We start from the raw sequence: 19,478 nt of genomic DNA on the forward strand, positions 1-19,478 counted from the left end.
CAACAACAGATGAAGTGTGATGATCTCTTGCCTCACTCCTCTCTCAGGTGACCTACACTGAAAAATATTTGAAAAAATCAAATTCTTTTTAAGTTTCCTGAAGCCCAGAGACTTCGTCCATCAGCACTCTCAGATACATTTTCTGAAGAAGTAAGGAAACTGTGTGTATTTTGTTCCTATGTTCTGGAAGCAGACATGAGAGTTACAGTGATTTGGTCTTGAGTTATTTTCCTAACAAATTTATTTTCCTTTGTTACCCAAAAGTCCCTGTTGTTTTCATCCATCATGTCCAATGAAAAATATATCTACACAGAGACTATTGCTGAAGATCTGGTGGGTAAATTGCCTGAATTAACAACACACTTTTACATGCTAGGATTTTAATGGATTTTAAGTGTAGAAAGGCCCCAGGGCAGCAAAGTCCTGAAGTTCATACTGAATTTTAACCTAATGTCTGTTACCGCTGCTTAGCATAGTACATAACTATACTCTGAAGCCTCATATTGGAACAGTTCCTAACAGTGATGGTTGATGTGTTTGAAGTTGAGTCTGATTATGTGCTTTGCAAATCTCACTTACTTATCTTTTGGGAAAAATAAATAAAATATTATTTCAGTATACCACCTGAAGCATCACTGGCAAAGAAAAATAAGAAATTTAGCATATGTGAAAAGGGAGCATATGTTTACTGAGGGAACAGGATGTACAGAAAGCCTAAAGATTATTGTTAATTCACTTGCATTATCTTAGAAAATCAGAGCCCTAGCCAGCGACTATGGCTGTAGACCACTGAGCAGAAAGACAGTCTCTCATCCAGAAAGCTTACTGCAAAAGAATGACAAAAATGATAGAGATGACCAAAGGCTAGAAAATATTACAGAGGATGGTAAGAAGTAAAACAAATCTCTGTCTGTTAATCAGTTATGGTTACAGCACACCAACATCTGTCCACTTTTTTGCAGACATCAGCAAGTACAAGTTTTGAAGAGAGATGTAAAAGATAACAGATGAAGTGGTTTTGCAAGTTTTACAAGGAAATTCTTCCCGAAAGCATGAGACAGCATCACTTGACAAATTTTGATTAGAAACATTAACAACTCAAAAAGCACTTTGCAGTGAAATTATGTTGGATGACCACCAGAGACTGTGGCTTCCTTCCCTGGTTAACTTTCAAAATGTTAATAGCTAGTACTATACAAGGCTTAATTTCTTTGCAGTCATTTGGGCAACCATCAGAGAGGAAGACATAAGTTATAATATACACTTATTGGATTTTTTTTTGCTTGTTTTCCTGAATATTTTAGTAATTTCCTTAACGTTTTCATCATTTGATCATTTTTATTTGTTTCCTCTGTAGTCTCAAGTGAAAAATTGGAAATTCCACTTAATTGATAATCAGGTAAGTGATCTAGCACCACTTTTGTTTTCAGTATTTTTAAGTGTAAGTCACCATCAAGCCTATTGTATGAGAATTTGCGAAAGTTGTCTATAAAACCTGTGGTCTTCATTTTTCAAGTAATTCAGCTAGAAAAAATTGTTTGCTGCTGGGCCTGCTAATACAATTTGAAGGCAGTGGCTGAAAGCAAACAGCTGAAGTTGACTTGTTCAAGATTTCAAATTACTTACAGTAAAAAATAGCACTTTTTTTTTTTTAGTTCCAGGAAGACTTACAATAGCTTTCTTCATACACTTTTGTGAATTACAAACTGGAATCTTATTTAGAAAAATAATAATAATAATAATTGCAGACATCGCTCTTTGAATCATCTCTGTTTATGCTATTAAATACAGATAGACAGGTTTTTCTTTGGCACATATAATATACAAACATTGCACATCAGCTCCATACTATATTTTTTGAAATTTTTTCTTGTTTTACAGATTGTACTTACAAAGTTATGCCAGTAGAAGTTGCTTTTGCCAAAGCACTTAATCCTCTCAGGACTTAGCATAAAAGTTACTTGAAGAAAAAAGAGCTTAATATTTCTTTTAAAACTCTCCCTTACATTTACGTTTTTAAAGGCATTGAATAAGCACAGGTTCCTCTATTGAAAAATGTTGCGTAAAATTTGTTGTCAGAAATGCTGCCTAGCAGGTCTCCTGGTTTGACCTTCAGTCCAATGTGCATGGTTTGTGGTGGCACGTCCAGCTGCTCTATTTGATACACCGTGATTCATGTGTGTATAAACATAAAGTTTGAAAAGACCAGGGCTTATTCTGAAATGTTCAATTGGATTTGGCTTCAATAAGAAAGATGAAGAAAAAAAAAATCAAGAGTATTGAGAGTTGGCAGAAGAAGAAGTGCATATGCAAAATTACAAGTATAATTTAAAAGCCAGATTTAAGCTCTTTTGAGCAGCAAAGCAGATTAATCTGGTAGAGTCTTGATCATATAATGGCAACTAACTCAAAATACTCACTCACTAGTAAGGATTACTGTAGAGGAAATGATTCCTGGCCAAGGGATTTTAGAGTGGGTGAGATTTTATCACCATTAGTGCAGATTATCCTCAGTAAGAAAAGCAGAATTTAGCCAAAAACAAAGAAACTATCCAGTGTTTTCTTAGTAAAGTGTGGTATTTCTGAAAGAAAAGAAAGAGAAGAAAAAGAAAAAAATAAATAAGAAAGAAAAGGGAAACTTTGTATACCCAGGCAGTTTTGGTGATACTAATCCCCATCCCTTCCTCAACTTTTAAAGTGCATGGAAAGATGGAACACAGGCTGACAGAAAAGACTTACAAGCTCAAACAGGAAGCTGAGTGAAGCAGAGAAAGAAAAGCAAGGCAATTTCCATTGACTGATCACCACAGTCTAATTAGAGCAACAGCATTGTATCCACTTTCCTCACCTAACAGCCACTGAGCCATAACGACATAAAAGAAATCATCAAGGGGGTAGGAAAGTAACACACAGTGGAAAGTTCCATGAAGCGTTCCCACAGCAGATAGTTTACAGGGATGCTCAGAAATGAACACTTCGTGTGTATTTTGCCATAAATACATCCCTCGGGAGCTTTACATTACATTCAAGGATGTCTGTGTTGAATGACTTTGACAGTAATAAACTGCTTAGTAGTTTTATATTTAACATGGCAAATAATTTCCAAAGTACTTTTTGGGCTCTGATGCAAAAGTATAGCCAGCTTTTGAAATGCCTCACTAATGTGCAACTCTTGCAGTGTATAATGCCAGTAAACCTGTTATTCTGAAGTCAAGCCTTTGTTGTGTCTCACTTCAATCACACAGGAAGGTCGTGTTGTTTTTCCCAACTCAGTTGCTTGGAATAAGAGACAGTGAGTCCCTCAGTCATGCGTTGCATTTGTACAAGTGAAGGACCTCACCTTTGTGGTGTCTTACAGCTCCAGTTTGGTGTCCAAATAAATACCATATTTTATATGATTTTCATAGTGATATGAAGCAATGTATTTAGGGAGAAATGTATAGGTGCTAAACCATGGACAAATACAAAGCCGTGGCACTTGGGTGACAGTAAGCTGGTGGGTTAGCTATGCCTCCTTGTCCAGTGGGGAATATATGCCTTACATTTCTATGTGACAGTCTTTTTTCTACACATGCCCTTTATTTCCCCCATTTTTGCATAACCCATGGTGTCTTTTGTTTGAGTTGATGCTGCTTGCCTGTGAAAAGCACTGGTTTTAGGCACAGATCAAGCATATTGCTACATATGGCATCACTTGCAGGGAGCAGTAGGACAGCCCCAGCCTTAACCCTTTTCCTTCTGTGTACCCTCATGAGCAGCTGGACAGCTGCAAACGTGGGCAGAGTAAATTGCCTTTTTTCTTCCACCAGCAAGGAGACCTGTAACCTCTCCATGGCTCTACCCCTGCTATCTGATTCAGCTCATTTCCATTCCCCTTTAGAACAACAAATAGCAAAGGTGTGCAGATTTCTGGGCTACTCTGGGCAGCATGGTGAAAGATATTCCAAGCCAATGCTTGCCTTTTTATGCTGTTAATTACGTTTTGGCTTCTTCTCATTTTCCATTTTGTCTGTCTCCAGAGACTTCCACTTGTGATTAGTTTTGGCCAGTGGTTTAACTGTGTCTGCCTGTATAGAGGTAGCCTACAGCCACACTTTATGAGGAAGTGGAGTTCAGATAGCAGCAGCTTGGTATGTCTTCAAGTTGCAGTGCCATACAGTAAAACAGCTTTTACAACCATGTTAAGTTTATAGGATTTAATTTTGAAGGAAAGATTTCTGTTTCTACATGGCATCTGTGTCTTGCTATTTTGGCCTTAATACCAGTTCACAGTAACTTTCTATAATGATTTCCATTCATAAAAAATTAATTTACTGTATTTATAGTATAAGAATTTATCGATTAATTTTTTCACGTGTAGTACTAGGCATTTACTAATAAACAAGATCAAGTTATCTTAATCTTAATTCATTGTACTGGGATAACTATATGAAAATTTACATATATGGATTTTTTAATTATGTATGCATTAAATATATGAAGACATATTTTGTGGACAAGTCTTCCATACATATAAACAAAATATATTAATAAATATAGGTACATATTTTTAATCGTTACATAAATATATCAACAATTTCTTATTTAGCTGTCAGATTAAAAATAATAATAATACTCATAACTGTAAACAGGGATCATCACTTTGTCACTTGTTGGGTCATTTTCCAACAAAGGCAGGAAAAACCCATCTGTATATAAGGAAGTATTCTATTTATCACATGTACCAGGAGAAAACCTTTTACTAATTAAGGGAATAAAATGTAGCAGTAGGGTCAGACCTCCTATACAGGCTGATCACTATTGTTTGGTAAATAACCAAGTTTTTTAATATGACCAAATACAAGGATAGAGATACCTAGGAATGAAGACAGTGAACCAAATTCAGATAGGGGATAGATAGTATCCTACAATGCAGTGTGATTGGAAAGCTTTCCAAAATCATGATTATTAACTACAATCTGTTTCCAATATGGTTCTAGACAGAGAATATAATCCTTGAATACAGGGATGTGTAACGATATCAAGAGTGGTAATTACTTAGTAATAGGTTATTAATGAGATCATTGCTGAAACATTCTGTTCCCTGCACTTCTAAACGGATATTGGTAGCAGGGACTCAGAAAAGAGCTATAACAGCTAGTGGTCTGGAAACAATTATTTCGTAGTGAAAGAGGTGTCAAAAGTTCTATTTGTTTAGTTAATAAATAGAGTGACTGGATCGTATTCCACCAGTAGCCAGGTGGAAAAAGAGATTTTTGATAACAAATTGATTTTTAGCACAGCAGAAGAAGGCATAATAAGACCCAGAAGAGACATTTAAAACAGTGAATGGAGTTTCTAGCCCTCTTGCGTATTGATAGACAGAAATCAGACCTCTCATAGTCTCTATTTCCCACTGATGAGTTCTCAGCTCATAACAAGATTTCACATGTTCTCTATTGTATCCTGTTGCAATTGTTCGCAGTTTGTGTTGCTGAATTTTCTGTCTAGTTCCCCAGTCCTTAAGGTAATGTAGCTCTTTCCATTGGATATCCTGAGACTTCTCAGTTTTGTAAGTTTCCCTATATTGTACTATCAACAAGTTTCAATACCATTTCTCTTAAGACACTCAATTAAAAGATTTCTCCTAATACAGTTTCTTAAGAATCAGTCCCAAGTAACTTCCCCCCCAGCCCAATTGTTGCTTTTTCAATCTTGCCCTAAATCCTTTACCTTGGTCGTCTTACAGTTGCACTCTTAAACTCTACTTTCTCCAAGCAAGTACGTAATTTTCTTTTCAGCAGCATAATGAGTCCATTGTAGAAGGACAGACAGAGTATATCCCCTTCATTTCCTTTCTCTAGAAAATGAAGTCATACTATTTAAAGTGGGGGTAAAAAAAAGATCAGGATCAAGTTAGTTTGGCACATCCTGCTTTGGTAAACCAATATTCCACTTCCCTTTTATCTGTAGCCTTAGTGGTCTTTTACTTCAAAACCTGTTTTAAAGCTACATGTACTACTGAGCCAGACTCACAAGTCTGCAGTTGCCTACATTGATTTCCTCTCCTTACATAAATACATGCAAGATGCTTGTCTTAAAATCAAGAACAATCACTAACTCAATAGGCTTGATTTTAAATAGTTGCTATTGGACTTGTATTTTGGTGCAAACTCTTAAAGAAGTTGGCCACTGTTGAGCCTGTTACACCTTGTTAGAATCACCTTAATTTCATTTCACTTCTCTTACAGCTATTTCCATTACCTCATTCCCATTTACACTTCAGTTTTCTCCTAAATTTTCAACTTGCCATAGAGCAGAGCAAACGATTCTTTTCTTTTGTGCTAGTAGCTATGGTTTCTTTAACCTCTTTACCATTTATCTTCTTATTTTACTTCTGTGGCTTCTGTCTTTATTCCTAGGTATCTATCCTTCTGTTTGCTGCATCAATGCAGTAATGAATTGCTGCAGGGTAATCATCATTAACCTGTTGTTTGTCAGCAGCTTCACTGTGGCTGTGTATGCCCATTCTATGGCTAAATGCAAGACATCTGATTACTTCCACTGAGGTTTGAGCTAATAATGTGTTTTTTTTTTTCATAGTTGAGGTGTTTTATACACCTCAGTTTTCTGTGTCTCAGTTGACAGTTTGTCACTTATAAAGCTGTCGATATTTACCGAAGGCACGTATGTATATCCTTTACCTATTAAATCTTGGCCTTTTGAAATCCAAAATCCACTTACAGGTCTATGTTACATTTAATTCTAACTGAATATTTAAAAGCGCAGTCTAAGATAATTTTCTATAATACCTTCCTTAAATACAGACTGCCTTTACTAATTATCAGGAGAATGGCCTTTCTAGTAACCTCAGAATTTGTCTGAGAGATTGTTAGTGAAGACTTGGGAGTTCTATAACATCACAGAGATTTAACTCTATCTTCAGAACAGTGTTTCCCAAAAAATTTTTGCAAAATTAAAAAAAAATAAAAATGTCATAAAGGCATGTTTAAACCAATATTTCTCTTTCTACTATAAGCAATGAACAAGATGATTTGAAAAAGCAATTATATTTTGTTTTCTGCTAGTAAGAGTGTCCAGGAAATACCATATTACACCAAATAAAAAGGTTTGTGCCTAACCCATGCTCCAGCCTAGAAGCTGCCTCCTTTGAGCGATTACATTCTTTAGCCACCTTTGCATGCTTACATATGAAGTCTATGGAATTTGAAACTTGTACATTTTGGACAAAGGTTCCTGTCTATAATGTGATCTCTCTCTTTCTTTCATTTAATATAAGTGATTTCAGCCCGATAGCTGATCTTACCTTCTCTACTTCCGAGTGTGGAAGGTGAAACAGGTTTTTGAGACCACATCTAAGTTCAACCTTGATAATGACTCAAGGGGGGGCCATAGCTTAAAGGGCTTTCAAAAAAATAACTAAAATTTTACTCCTTGCCTCTCAGTTATTGACTAATATGCTCCCCAGGCACATGTTTTTGTATGTAGAACTACCTACCTGAGTGAAACCATGGCCCTTTTGATGTCAAAGGCAAGACTCAGTTCCATGACTGGATTTTACCCTCTGGGTTATATTTCCAAAGTATACATTTCAACAGCACAAAATGTCCTTTAAGCCCAATGCCAACATCCCCAGTACCACACATGGTAGGACATTTTTGCATTGGCATGAAAATCGTGGCACCTCCCTTCCTGTGGTTTTACTTTTTCTGTACATAGGCATTTAGATTTAAATTCTAGGAGAAAATGGTATTTATATATCTGTCTATATAACATCTACATCACTGGTGTTGCAATACAAATAACACAGTTAATAAATAACAATAAGATTATGACTGTTTTATGTTTTTTTACTTTGTCTCTATGTTAACCCTAACTGACTCAGTATTGATTTTACCTTTCATAAATAATGTTATATCTTAAAGTACTTAGTTGTGTGGACCACTATTATAGCAAAGTAGTTTTTGATCCTCTTCATAATGAGTATGTTCTCAATACCAGTAACCTTTCTGGCACTCTCACCAAGGTAATCATGTTGTATTTACCATACTGTGGTGAGTATTACACATTTAGAATCTGTTTTTCTCCATTATATTTCATGTCTCTAAAAGCACCAGAAAATACATGCCATATAAACAGAACATTTCTCATGGCTATTGTATTGCTTCTCTAACATGATTTTTTTCTTGATAGCTTGTTTCTTCTCACTGTAGACTGAAGTGCTCTTTTTATCAGAATCCACTGTTGATTTGCCTGGATAGAGACCCATATTTACAAAAAAATCCCACTGATTTGACTCACCAGGAAGCTAGAAAACAAAATCTTTCCCAAACACATTAAAATTCAGTAATGCAAGAAATATTCAAAATGATATTTCAATTAAATTCAGAGAGGAAAATACACAGGATCTAGAACAAGCATCATGTAAAGATTGCTCCAGAGAATCAGGGATGATGGGCCAGTGCTCTTTCCCTGGTCATTTTTATAGAAACTTTCTAGTTAGTGACAGCTATACACATTTTATAAAAAGCTATGTTTTAAGTCAATCAGAATGATTATATTTTCATAAATATAAACTCAATCACAGATAACAGTTTCTTTAAGAAAAACAATATTTAAAAAATATTCTAAAATAGCCTCTTTCAGTAAAAGACTTCAATAAAACTAGAAGTACAAGATCTTTTAGCATAGATGTAGCATTGGTACGGGTACAGAGGGAAATGAGCTACTGGGCATTTGAGAAAACATACCCCTTGCAAGCATATATAGTCCTCACCACAGTTGAATAATAGAAAGGTTTCTTTAATAGAAAATCTTTGGCTCTTATGTGTAAAAAATGTTTTCATTTATCACATATTACATTTTTTGAGCATGAATATATGGAAAAGTTCAGATGAGAAATGTAAAAAGTGGACCTAAATATCAAAATATTCAAGGATCACCTCCCCAGGCTCAGGAGTAATGCTTCCCAACAAAAAGGAAGTCAGGCAAAAATGCCAGGAGGCCTGCATGGATGAACAAGGAGCTCCTGGCAGAACTCATACACAGAAAGGAAACCTACAGAGGGTGGAAGCAAGGACAGGGAACCAGATGAATACAGAGAAACTGTCCAAGCATCCAGGGATCAGATTAAGAAAACTAAGCCTCTGACAGAATTTAATCTGGCCAGAGATGTTAAGAGCAGTAAGAAAGGCTTCTATAAGTACATCAGTGGTAAAAGGAAGACTAGGGAAAATGTGGGCCCTGTCCTGAAAGAAACAGGAGACCTGGTTACCTGGGATATGGAGAAGGCTGAGGTACTCAATAACTTTTTTGCCTCAGTCTTCACTGACAAGTGCTTTAGCCACACCGTCCAAGTCGCAGAAAGCAAAGGCAGGGACTGGGAGAATGAACTGCCGCTGTAGGAAAAGATCAGGTTGAAGACCATCTAAGGAACCTGAAGATAAGAAAGTCATGGGAACTGAAGAGATGCATCGGAAGGTCATGAGGGAGCTGGTGGATGATGTTGCTAACTGTCTATCCATCATATTTGAGAAATCACAGCAGTCTGGTGAAGTTCCCACTGACTAGAAAAGGGGAAATATACATTTTTAAAGGGGAAAAAAATAATCACAGAATCACAGAATGGTTTGGGTGGGAAAGGACCTTAAAGCCCACCCAGCTCCAACCCCCTGCCACAGGCAGGGACACCTCCCACCAGACCAGGTTGGCCAAGGCCCCATCCAGCCTGGCCTTGAGCACCTCCAGGGATGGGGCATCCACAGCTTCTCTGGGCAGCTTGTGCCAGGGCCTCACCACCCTCTGAGGGAAGAATTCCTTCCTTATATCTAATCTAAACCTACCCTCTTTTGGCTTAAAGCCATTACTCCCTGTCCTTTGTCCTATCACTGCACTCCCTGACAAAACGTTCTTCCCCAGCTTTCCTGCAGGCACCTTTAGGTATTGGAAGGCTGCTGTAAGGTCTCCCTGGAGCCTTCTCTTCTCAAAGCTGAACAACCCCAACTCCCTCAGCCTGCCTTCATAAAGGAGGTACTCCAGCCCTCTAATTGTCCTCATGGCCCTCGTCTGAACTCATTCTAACACATACATGTCCTTCCTGGGTGGCCCAGAATGGAAAGCAGTGCTCCAGTAGTCTTACAAGAGCAGACTAGAGGAGGAAAATCACCTCCCTTGACCTGCTGGCCATGTTGCTTTTGGTATTTAAGGTCCCTTCCACAAAACAATATTCTATGATTCTATTAAAATTATCTGGTCCCTTACAACAAAAAATAAAAAACATAAATAGAATTTAAATAGATGTCTTCCATGAGTGGGCTGCTCATGTTTTCCCCCTCACTGTGGTGTTTTTGCCTACAGTTACTCTGCATGATATACAGCTTTAGAAAGCCAAAGAACAGTCATACACTATGCTTGTTTTCATTTGGTGACAACCTATGCCAGAGCTCCTTGATCAAACACCTTGCAACAGTCACACAAAATCCTATTAAATAGAACAGAAAAAAAAGCACCTTCCTATCAACACTCACACTTACTGTAAATATTATCTTCTTACTCAACTGATCTGCTTCCTCTCTGATTATTAGGCTTGTATCTACTGGCTTTCTTGACACAATAACCTTTGCTTAACTTTATTCCTATAAGCCCAACAGAACCATTACTAAAAAGTGGTTACGAGTAGATTTACTCCTGTGTGTGCAAACTGCAGTGTTGTTTGCTAATTCTAATCAGACTTTTTTTCAACCCTACTGAAGAAAACAGAATTACATGCAAATCACCAAGAGTATAGCTTACCCTCCACAAACTGTGTTGAGAAAACGTAGTTAGGAAAGATCTCATTTTCATACTTGCTTTCACAAGGTATTTGCAGTACTGGCAGTTTACACAACTTTTCTTTTTTTTTTTTTTTTTTTCTCTATAAACTGAGCTCTTTCATTTTTTATTGTTGAGACTCAGAAAACATGGAATGTTATGATACCAGATTTATTAATTTTTCAGATGAAAAATAAGCCTTAACTGTTCTTGAAAATCCCTTCTCAGTTCCATGGTTGGTGAAGCACAAACTGCCCCACCATGAGAGCTGTGCCTTCGTGTATACCTGACCTACTCCAGTTTCCTGCTCTATCTTCACAGCTCAAAGAGAATTACGGAAGATAAGTTCTGATACAGTCGAGTGACTACACAGTACTGAAAGCAACATTAAATAAATGAACTATTGTTAGCTATCAGTTTGACTCTCTGCCAACCTGCTAAATGAATCACTTTGAAAAATTAAACAAAAAGAGGTTTAATTTGACATGATTGTTGTTTGACTTTCCACTTTTTTGTTTTAGTAGGGACCCAGTGCTGTTTCCATGCCATGCCAGCAAGAGAATAAGCACCACATATCTGTCCATTGCCAATCCATAACTAATGCCTTAAACCCTTTTATTTTTCACTTGCATTGTTTGCTATTAGAAATGTGTAGTGCAGACCTGTAAGAATATATTAAAGCCCCTAGCTATTTCACAAATAAAACTGCTCTATCATCTTAAAATGTTTAGCTGTTTTTCTTTGCTCTTTATGTAGTAAATAAGCCTGGAGGGATACTGAACACAGATAGATAAACAACTTCAGTTCATTCAGCACTTTATATGTGCCCTGCGATCTGTTGGAAAAGGCAAAGGGCAAGGGAGGCAGGGCTGTAGCAATAAAACTTTTTATACAGTGAATTTATTTGGCTTTGTTGTATAAAACATTAATGTTGAAGTAAATCATCAGTTTGGCAAGTAAAGTTAGCAAGCGGCCTGCTGCCTGACCATTTACAGTTCTGTGTTTCTCCTCTTCAATAGGTTTCTTTTCAATATAATAGTGTTAATAAACACCCTGGGCCAAATTTTCCACCCTGTTACAGCATACAACCACATTGGCATTAATTCGGTAACAATGGTGTAACCAAGGCAGAAGAATTTGCCCTTCACATTTACAGGCTGCCTTTCATCCGAGGATATCAAAGAACAAGTCGGACCAAAACCAAGTTCCAAGATCTAAATACTCCCAAACTTTGGGAAAGTGCAAAGCCAGCCGTTGCAGCCAGATCCATTTCTGATCCACATTTAAGGCACTTTTGTCTTGAACCAAGAGGTGCAAATTAGTAACAACGCTCCCTGCACAGAACAGCAACCTGACAGGAACACTGACAATTATTAAAACCTGCTGTTTGTTTCAAAATCAGTTTCTAGTTTAAAGACATAATTGTGGTTCTAGAGGGCATAAAACCAAAGCAGTTCTGAATATTTTATTTTTTTGCTTAGTGCGATCCAGGTTGCATAAAAGAAAAAAATAACTATCTAAGGAACTTGAAAACTTAGTTCAAGCTGGCTGAAGAAAGAAATAAATAAAATAAGCTGTTACTGTCATACAGTAATGTTTTATATGTCCTAATCACAATAACAAAAAACAATCTCAGTTTCTTAAGTCAGTCAATCCATTTAGTCAATGTGATACCTTTCCTTCAGTATTGATAAACCAACAAGAAGAAATTGAAAATGATCACTACTGAACTGAAAAATAATTCATTTTAAAAGAACCCACAGTAGGGGTCACCTGCATTGAGGCCAAGTGGCTTCCTTCTGTTACAAGTATTTCTTCAAAGCGTGCCCTTACCTGCTTATGGAAACCAGCTCTGACAGATACTCAACTCATATGGGCAGGCAGCCGGGCTCCCGTGGTGACACCACAGCCAGGTTCAGCTTGCGGTGATGGAAACAAGAGGCGCTGCTCTTCTGCTCTCCCCATAGAGGAAGCAAGATGAGGAAGCATTGAAGCTTCCTGTGACTTTGTTCATAAACAGACATGAAAAGCACAAGTCTGCAAGTTAGTAGTAATAGTATTTTTTTTTTAAAAGAAAATACTAGAGACGAAAACAGGCTAGGGAATGGCTTGGTAGAAGTAAACCTTGAACTGAATTTATTACCTTTTTTCCTCTGTGGTTTGTCAAAACTATCAGAGTGGGGAGGGGAAGAAAGAATGATTGAATAGAAAATTCACAGCTGGGAAATTAAAATACCCCAGACGTGGCATGGGACATCACCCCTTCTCTACACAGAACTCAGCTGTGGGGCAGATTTAGATGTAAGCAAAACAATTCTAAGATCTCTAAGGCTGTTGATGTTGTCCTAAAATATGACCAGAATGCTAATGGGGCAGAATCAGGCTCTGTTTCATGGACCTCCCTCTGAGTTCATGCTTCGTGCGCTGCACAAAAAGAAAAGTTTTGCATGTTAGGCTAAAATTAACTCTTCCTATTCTCCCTTCAAAATGAAGAAAAGAGGCACTCCACATGATGCTGCTGTGGGCCTGGGAATCCAATTCCCTCAGCTGCTGTCAACACAGCTGGCCAGACCATGAGGCACGGCACAACTCTCAACAGCAGCTGCTCTACCATACATATTGCACATTGAGCAGGCCTTCCAGCAAAAGGATTGCCCATCACCAGGTTTCCTTCTCTCTAGATCACCCGTCTGCAAGCTGTGGAACAGCTGCATCAGAACTGACTTCTCTGGAACAAGGTTATATGGATTTCTATCTGAGGAATCCTTTTGAGAGACTGACCTCCACACTTAAGTGAATTTTAATTTAGGGATAAAAATGAATGGATGGTGAATGGTGTAAACATCAACATGCTCCTCTCTCAGCATGAGTCACTAAAAACAAGCAACCTGTCTACCCGCAGTCTCTTCTATGTCTCAGATAGCTATTGAACTTTATCAGTTCCGTTTTACATGCTGAAATTATTCATCAAAAACTTACCAACAGGCAACATCTAGTTTTTGTTTGTTTTGTTTTGTTTTGTTTTTTAATCTTCTTTGGCCAAGAGTTTTATCAAACGTATCTGAAATGAAAGCTCTTAAACTCAAAATTGGCTACTTTCATGTTTTCTAAACGGTTTAGCGTCTGAGAGCAAACAAAAAAGTCAACAATAGCCGTTTCATGCTTTAATGCACTTGACATACTAACTGTAGGTTCTCTGTTTTGAAAGAAGGGAGAGATTTATAAGATGTTTTAAAAGCAAGAAGAGTATTTGCAAGTTACTGGACACAACACTTTTTTTCCATTTTAATGTATATGTATATAATTTTCAATAGTAATAATTTTTAGTTGAAGTTTCACACAAGAAAATACAGAACTATTGTAGTCACCTTTTAGAACATTTCTTGTAACAAAAGAAATATGTGTACACAGCTTCTAGGTCAACATCCATCAGAAGAAAGTCCCTGTGTATTTTTATAACTGCCCTTTCTTTCCATTGCGTTCCCGTTTCCCCAAATCTCAGATTAGTATGTGCTAAAAAGCAGGGATCTTGTGGTGTTTGAGATTAGATTAATTAGCTTTGCAAAATCTAATTAGCATGCACAGAAAAAGATATGTTACAATCTACCAACTTCTACTTCAAAAGCAGTAATGAGACCTCAGCAAAATCATACCAAAGAAACCCAAAACCCCAGAACACTTTGTTGGGAGTTTCTGAGCCCTAAGAGTGGCAGAGAATGAAAACACTACATTTGAGATTTCCACTGGCCATCATGGACCTATGCTTTGTTTATTCAAAAGAGAACAGACAACATATGCCTTACAACTGAGTCTGAAGACTAAAGAGAATCACCATTCCCTCAGGGGCTCCATGCAAAAGCACACTTGCACTAGCATTCTCCAAGGCCTCTGTGCTGCATCCAGGAAGGATGTGGGCATTTAAAGCAGGGGTCAGGTGGAACAGAGGCTCTGAGACCAGAATTGAGATCCAAATAAGACTCATCAGCTCTTGCCTACTCTCGAAGGTGCTTAATTCACCAACATATGTATCCCTTTGATTCAGTGCTACTGAATCTGCTCTGCTACTGATAACTTGGATATGGTCAGGATCAAGAAAAAAAAATGTTCTACTAGTTTATAATCTCTAAGTAACTGAATGCAACAGACCTTCCAAGAGGCACTTATCACACATCCATGGGACTGAATGTTCTAAAGACAGCAAGTGGGAGCCATCAGGTTTCTTTTTTTTTTTAATCCCAAAGGTGGGAATGCCCCTTTTTAAAGAAGATTATACAACATTTACGGAGGAAGCGAGAAATACAAATTCAGCAATTTAACGACCTATTTTGATAGAACTCAAATTCTACTTCTAGAGGCTATCATGCAGGAAGGATTGATTGAGATACAGAAATTTACAGCAAAGAGAATACACTACTGAATGATAGCAATATAGACCACTTGTCAACTAGGTAGCATATCATGGGTTCTAGTGTATGTTTCTGAGGCTGGAGTAGGGACAAAAATCACTATGAGGTAGGTGTCTCAAAAAGGAGGTATGTTTCTTCTTGGCCTTTCTGGACCAATGAATTTTGAATGTTTTTTCTGGATGGTGTCACAACTTCAATGGTATAGGCAGGGTATAATTTAAAGGCATTGCTGGCCTTGGTTATATGGGATTCCTGAATCTGAAAAAGTGCCCTTCCCATGTCACATAGAATGGCCTGAGTTGAAAAGGACCTTAAAGATCATCTAGTTTCAACTCCCCTGCTCTGGACAAGGTTGCCAACCAGTAGAGCAGGCTGTGCAGATCTGCTTCCAGCCTGGCCTTGAATGCCTCCAGGGATGGGGCATCCACAACCTCTCTGGGCAACCTGTTCCAGTGCCTCACCACCCTCTGAGTGAAAAACTTTCTCCTAATTACTAAAGTAAATCTCCCCTGTCTTAGTTTAAAACCATCCCCCCTTGTCCTATCATTATCAATACATGTAAACAGGCATTCCCTCTCCTGTTTATACTCTCCCTTCAGGTACTGGAAAGCAGCAATGAGGTCTACCCGGAACCTTCTCTTCTCCAAGCTAAATAACCCCGGTTCCCTCAACCTTTCTGCATAGGAGAGGTGCTCCAGCCCCCTGATCATCTTAGTGGCCCTCCTTTGGACCTGTTCCAAGAGCTTCACATCCTTAATGTGGAACAACCCCCAAGTCTACCTGATCACTACCCTGGAAGTGCACAGTCTGAACTTGAAGCTTCAGTGTGCTATAGCCATGCCCCTGATATCATCTTCAAGATATGAAGACTGCAGGGTTCACTTCTGAGTCCACTTGCCAGTATCCAGGTTTGCCCCTCTCCCTAGCAAAATCTTATCACTAAAAACCAATACATGCCAGAGAGCATGAGCAAAGTTGACTGTCTTTCTTCCTTATAGTTTTTAAAAAACAAAGCTTAGGGTTGCCATATGAAGAGGGAACTAAGGTAGCTTGGCAAAATGCCAAATGAAGTAAGGTAGATATGGCAAAAGTTGCCTGTCTTCTTCTATGTGTCACCAGTTATCTATGCTTGCACAAGCTGAAACACAAGTTTTTAGAAAGATGAATGTTTAGGAATGAAAAATCTGGTGGCTTTCTAACTGAAACATAACTCATATTTCATGTTTGGAATTGGGAAACTTTCATAAAACCTCTTGTCTGGCCTTGGATGATTCTGAGGTATTTTTGTTGGGCCCTAAACCCTATAAACTAGCCACCACTAACAGCTTCCTTCTGTGAGAGGTTCTGTTTCAAACTATAGCAAAACTCAAAGGTTAAGTCCAAAATAAATAGTTCCTGTAAAAGTAAATTGATAAATAGCTCCCCTGTAATCACATAATTAGTGGTACAATGTGTTAACCACTTTTGTGAAAGCAATTTAAATGTTAACCATTCACATTGTCAGAAATTTCATTGACCCAGTTGCTTAAAAAGAATCGATGAAATGAATGTTGGTGCTTACCATGGTTATTAATGTTGGGGCAGATCTTGCCATGTGCAGATAGCACCAGACCCTTCATCAACATGCATCCCCACAATCCTTTTTTATTCTTTCCTGAGAAAATTTGGAGGTTGGGGCAGAGTGTCAAGGATCCACATCTTACCTACTTGCTTATCCTCAAGTACTGAATCCTCTAGCTAAACTTTCTATGTAGTGAGCATTGGCAGCCATTAGGAAAAGGGGTATCTCAATGAATTCAAAACATTTGGTATCTAAAGCTTTAGTATTACAATCATAGAAGATGCAGAAGATGAAATGCCCACAGTTTATCACTCACTAAAGACTTTCACATGAGTGAACATCTGAAAAAATTATAGGGCTAGATTCTCATGTTTGTAAACCAAATAAAATCCAGGGTAACAAAAGGGATTTTAAGGAAATTTTCCACCTTTCATTGGGAAACAGAGATCAAGATGATTAGATTTAAGTATGATTAGGTCTAAATTAACATTGGAATTCAGTCAACAGAAGCAAATACCTTCATTTTAACTTAATCTAAGATCATCACCATGACTGCAAAATTTCTGCAGCCTACAAAATATTTTATCTTTATAAAAGGTCTAGTCCATATGTGTGAAAAGAGTTTTCCACTCGCCTACTGTTGAGCTGTTAATTGTAGAATAACATTTCTCAATATGTAAAACATTCCTTGTGATATATGAAAAGGTGGATATGGACTAAGTTTAGTGGGTAACTCTCTTACAGAGGCTGAGCTTCCATTATTAAAAAATCAAAGTATTACACTTGTGAAAGGTGCTTGCAAAAAAAATTGAGCAATTTGTTCAGAAGGGTATGTATGCCTGCAATCGTAACTCTGAGGCATGCACCAAAGCCATGGGTTACGAGGGCTTCTAATGTCAGTGCTGCTCACTTTTTCACTACTGATGCATGTAGAAAAAGGAAAAGTACATTAGTAGGAATCCTTACCCCAGTGCTTCTGAAAGAAAGTAGTAAAAGCAGAATGTAATAAGGATAAAGTAGAATATATATGCTAAGGTGTTTAACCTTAAAAGCTAATGGAAAGGCAATGGGCTTGATTGATTTCATTTTGAAAGTGAGCTCAGCTTTTAAAAGACTGTGAAGTACTGTTACAGGAAGATGTAATGATTTTACAATAACAGCAGATAAAAAATAGCAACAAACTACTGCACACAAAATGCCTGTCGCTAGTAAACAGCCATGCAGCCCATGTCTATCACTCTAAATTTTCAATTCCTTGTCTCCTGGGTTTAAAAGAAGATTCTTTTAAGTGACCTTGCTTGTAGGACTCACAGGAGAACAAACAGAAATGTCACCACTTTCAGAAATAAACCTTTTGCTCTGAATTTTCAATACAAATACTGAGCTCTCCCATACTCAGTCACATTTAGGTACACAATTGTACATTCAGGCAAGCTCTAATCTAAACAAGATATTTCTCCTATAACCTGAACAAAGAAAAAGGAAAAAAGAAAAGCTTATTTTGTTATAGATATTTCTACCTTTAAATACTCAGGAAGAACTTCAATACTTTGGTAACAGGCCAGTTCCTCGATGGACTGTGCAAGTAGTTGTGCAAAGCATCGTATCCAGGGCAACAGCATCAGGGTTTGATGTCAACACAAAACAGTATTCTGGCACACACAGCTCCTGTGATAGACTTGGAGGCAGACAAACCAATTTTCAAGGAAATAGCAAGCCAAAGCTATTAAATAATAAACATGGTGCTGAAGCCAGTCATTCAGTTTCCACTGGTTCAAATGTTCTTCCATACTGACAGAGCTGGGAAAACAAGTCACACCGAAGAATGCCTTTTAGCATCAATGATGAAAAATCATGAAAATTAAGACTTGAGCTGTAAGAGCAAATGGAAGAATGCAATGGAGGATCGGGGTTGCCATGTGTTGTTTGTTGTGGAAAATACCTAGAAGGTGACTCTGTCTATAAAATGGGCAATATACAAACATACTGTTACCAGAAAGACATCATAAAATAAAACAGCTCTAGATCAACAAGAACCACTGAGAAGTCTGGAATTTAAATTCTGCAACTTCAACTTTTAGATGATTTCCACTCTACAACCATTTCTGTTCAGAACAACCCCTTTTCTACAAGTTTATACTATCAAAAAGAATAATCATTTCAGAAGACCATCACCAGAGTGCTGCCTGTAAGCTCCCCTCAAGGATCCTCTCATGCAAACACATTAGTTTCTTTGCAGCCTAGAGAAATGCAGCTTAACACAGACCTAGCAGCAGATGGTAAAGGCAATGTCCTGTTACACGAAGCAGGTACTATTTCTGCTCATTTATTTTCCAATCCTATTCTCACCTTGAGTGTATGCCTCGTTTTAGAAAAGCAGAATCCGAATCTACTCAACATTCATATTTTTGTACTACTACCAGAAAACAAAAGTTCAATCCTTCCGTGACACAGCTGTGTAGAAGAGAGGAGAAGAAAACCTCAGCATGTTGGGGAAGGCATGGGGAGAAGGGGAGGCAACAGGCTCTCATTGCGTTGTTCCGGACATGCAGGAAGAAAGACAAGATGCAAGGGATGTGGTTTATTTTGGCTGCAGCTTTATTAACTCAACTCCTCTGGGAACTACCATCAATAACTTGTACAGTACAGGTCGTCATTCTTTCCATAATCATTCCCACCTGTCGGAGAGCTGCAGTTGGCCT

This window comes from Anas platyrhynchos, chromosome 1 (assembly GCF_047663525.1).
Source record: "Anas platyrhynchos isolate ZD024472 breed Pekin duck chromosome 1, IASCAAS_PekinDuck_T2T, whole genome shotgun sequence".
Classification (NCBI taxonomy): Eukaryota; Metazoa; Chordata; class Aves; order Anseriformes; family Anatidae; genus Anas; species Anas platyrhynchos.